We start from the raw sequence: 4,334 nt of genomic DNA, 5'->3' as shown, positions 1-4,334 counted from the left end.
TGACTGAATGATGCTCTCCCTTGATTTGAGTTTACTCTTGGAACCGCTAACAGATTGGTCTCAGAAGATCTTAGTGATCTAGAGGGCTTATATAGTGGGAGCATATCAGTGATATACTTCGGCCCTAGACCATGTAGGGATTTATATGTGAGCAGGAGGATTTTGAAATCAATTCTCTGATGTACAGGGAGCCAATGTAAGGATTTAAGAACTGGTGTAATATGCTCACAGTCTTTGTTAGAACTCTAGCAGCAGCGTTCTGAACAAGCTGTAGCTGCCTGACAGTTTTTTTGGGAAGACCTGCAAGGAGACCATTACAATAGTCTAGCCTACTGGTAATAAAGGCATGTACAAGTTTTTCAAAGTCTTGAGCTGACATGAGCCCTCTAAGTCTTTTTACATTTTTGAGGAGATAGTAGGCCGATTTTGTTACTGATTTGATGTGACTGTCGAAATGTAAATCAGAATCTAAAATAACCCCAAGATTTCTGGCTTTATTTGAGGTTTTCAGGGACAGTGATTGAAGGTGTTGGACGACTTTAAACCTTTCTTTTTTAGCACCAAAAACAATTATCTCAGTTTTATCTTCATTTAGTTGTAAGAAATGTTGGCACATCCAGTGTTTGACTTGCTCAATGCACTGGCACAGAAGATCTATGGGGCGATAGTCATTTGGTGATAGCGCAACATAGATTTGGGTGTCATCGGCATAGCAATGATGGTCAATGTTATCATTTTGCATGATTTGTCCATGATTCAGTGTTTTAACTATGGGAGGAAACCACTGACGTGCTTATTAATTGTGCATTCGGTATACAACCTCTTGAAAAAATGACGGAATCACCAAAGTTGGAGGATGTTAATTTAGTTGTTTAATTTCGTAGGAAAAAAGCAGATAACAAATATGACACAAAACTATAGCCATTTCAAATGGAGACTTTCAGGCTTTAAGAAACACTAAAAGAAATCAAGAATATAGATTGTGGTAGTCACTGGTCACAGTGGTCAGTAAAGGTTTCATTTTAAAACAAGCAGAGTGAAAGAAATATTGAATCACTCAATTTGGAAAAAGAAATAATGGAATTTGAAAAACAAACAAACACACCACTAGTACTTTGTCGCACCACCTCTGGCTTGTATAACAGCTTGCAGTACCTGAGGCATGGACTTAATGTGTGATTAATATTACTCTTCATCAATCTTGCTCCAGAAAACGAAAGTACTAGCAATAGATGTTGTTTTTTTTCCATTAAGAATGGAACAAGTTTACAAACTGCCGCTACACACTACAGAGTGCTGACGAGGACCAGAGGGCGGGAGCACATTACACCAGTTTTAAAGTCGCCGTATTGGGTCCTTGTCCGCTTCAGGGTCGATTCTAAAGTTGTATTATTTGTTCTTAAACGTTTTAATGGCCTAGCACCTTCACATCTATCTGACCTGATTTTACCGTCCCAACCCTCGTGGATCCTGAGGTCCTTTTATCTTTACCAAATACCAGAACAAAGGCCCAGGGTGGGGCGACATTTAGCCATTAAGGTCGCCACCTGTGGAACAGCTTGCCAGAGAGCCTCAGGATTGCAGAGATTGTTGATTAAAAAAAAAAAAAAAAAAATAAAAAAAAAAAAGGTGAAGCTATAACACTGTAACGCCCTCAGGAAGAGGTGCTTTAAGACATTAGCCACAGTCTGCAGTGTTTTAGCTACTTCTAAATCACTAATCCTCGCCTCCATGGCGACAAATAAAGTAAGTTTCTTACAAGTATCATCCCTGCAGGACGAGGAATAGCTAAACATGCTTCACTACACACCGTAGCTCACCGGCGTCACAATGTAAACAAACGCCATGAGTGGATCTACACCTGACATCCACTGTAATAATACCAAGTACAGGAGCGTATCTAGTCTAGTCGATATTTTTTAGCATTACAAAATATTTTTTCGTTTTTAAAAAATTATATTTGTTTATAAACTCAGGAAATACGTCCCTGGACACATGAGGACTTTGAATATGACCAATGTATGATCCTGTAACGACTTGGTATCGGATCGATACCCACATTTGTGGTATCATCCAAAACTAATGTAAAGCATCCAAACAACAGAAGAATAAATGATTATTACATTTTAACAGAAGTGTAGATAGAACATGTTAAAAGAGAAAGTAAGCAGATATGATATTAACAGTAAATGAACAAGTAGATTAATAATACATTTTTTACCACTTGTCCTTAATAATTTTGACAAAATAATAACATGGAAAACGACACAATATGTTACTGCATACGTCGGCAGCTGAATTAGGAGCCTTTGTTTGCTTACTTACTACTAAAAGAAAAGTTGTCTAGTATGTTCACTATTTTACTTTATTTAAGGACAAAATTGCAATAAGAAACATATGTTTAATGTACCCTAAGATTTGTTGTCAAAATAAAGCCAATAATGCAATTTTTTGTGGTCCCCTTTATTTAGAAAAGTATCAAAAAGTATCGAAATACATTTTGGTACAACCCTACCCTCTTCATATATATATATATATTTTTTGTACTTATTATTTTTATTGTGTTATTTTGGATTTTATTTATTGCTATTATTACTACTATTATTGTCTTAATGTTATTTATATTATTTATATTTTCCATCCATCCATCTATCTTCAACCGCTTGTCCCTCTCTTGGTCGCGTGGGCTGGACCCTATCCCAGCTGCACTCGGACGAAAAGCAAGATATACCCTGGACAAGTCGTATTTATATTTTATTTTTACATATATAATATCAGATGTTTCACACAATTTTTTTTAGATGCCGTTAATTGTATTTAGTCTCCAGTGCGGACGCCTCAAAGGTGGCGATTTTCCTCAACCCTTAGTGCCATGCCATGTTTTGTTTTGTTATTGTCAATAGTGCTGTGTGTGTGTGTGTGTGTGTGTGTGTGTGTGTGTGTGTGTGTGTGTGTGTGTGTGTGTGTGTGTGTGTGTGTGTATGTTTTCTTCTCTTCTTTTTTTTTGTATAAAGCACTGTGTTTGCCACTTGCCTGTGTATAAAAAGTGCTATCAAAACAAAAGTTTGATTTGATTAGAAAGTTTGAAGCCCATTTGAGAAACCCGAGCCTATAAGCAGCTGCTATGTTTTTGATTCCCACGATTACAATAGGTAAAGTTTACAGAAAGAGAAGTGAAACAGAGTGGCAATTTGGTAAGTCCGATCTTGCTGTCACTTGCTGTTATTCCTGCATGTTTACTGTCAGTGTCACTACAGGCAACCACTGAGCCATCATGGGAAAACACACAGCCTATATCCAACAACTGACACATTTGCTGGCCGGAACGGGTTTAATTTCCCAAACAGGTTATGGGTGGAACTGAGAAGAGAATACCCGCTCCCAACTTATTATGTTTTAATGAATTCATTTAAAGTCAAACATAGAAACAATCATCTACTAATAAAACATAAGAACTGTAGATGACAATAATTAACCATGAGAGAATTCTATGTTTCTGGTTTCCCATGTACAGATATACTGTAGTACCTCAACTTACGAGCTTAATTGGTTATGTCAAAGAGCTTTTAACTCAAAACACTTGTATTTCAAATCAATGTTTCCTATTCAAATTAATTTAAATCAGTTTATTTGTTGCATGCCCCATGCCCCCAAACAGCACAATTTTAACATTTTGCATGCCTTTTAAACTTTTAGATATGAAATATTGTTTAAAAACAATACAATAGAATGTAATAGTAACAGCTATGTAGTTTTATGAAGTAATACTAGTAACAATGTACAGAATAGACCTTGGCGAGCGGGCTTCTACGGAATGTCCTTGTAGCAGCTTTTCTATATTTTCATGGATAAATGTCCGCAACTTGTATATTATTTTAACATTCTTTTTGGGGTTTTTTATTCAATAAATATCATCCGCTTCTTTTTCTCAGCGCTGTCCTTCACACTCAACTTTCTCCCTTCACATGGCTGGAAAACGAAGTTATGTCGATGTCTAGCTATGAGCTAATGTTAGCATGTAAGTCTGGAATTTTGAGCAGATCCTACAGGGTTCACTGTGACATTTGGCGAGGATGGTTGTAATTAAAATGTTTTATTTTTGCAATTAGCCAAGAGGTAGCTCTTCTCTCAAAACATTCTTAAGTTAGGGCTTTTTTAAGTTGAGGTACCACTGCACTTATAAACAGTTGTATCTTTATTTTAGTTAGTAATTTGTTTCAAACTGTCTGACGAAAACGGAAGCAGTTTTTCCCATAAGAAACAATGAAAATCCATTTATGTAGCGCTTTTCTCTAGAGACTTAGAGCGCTTTACATAGTAAAACGCATTATCTA

Source organism: Entelurus aequoreus, linkage group LG04 (assembly GCF_033978785.1).
Source record: "Entelurus aequoreus isolate RoL-2023_Sb linkage group LG04, RoL_Eaeq_v1.1, whole genome shotgun sequence".
NCBI lineage: Eukaryota > Metazoa > Chordata > Actinopteri > Syngnathiformes > Syngnathidae > Entelurus > Entelurus aequoreus.
The sequence above is the reverse complement of the archived record's forward strand: the minus strand, read 5'-3'. Positions refer to the sequence as shown.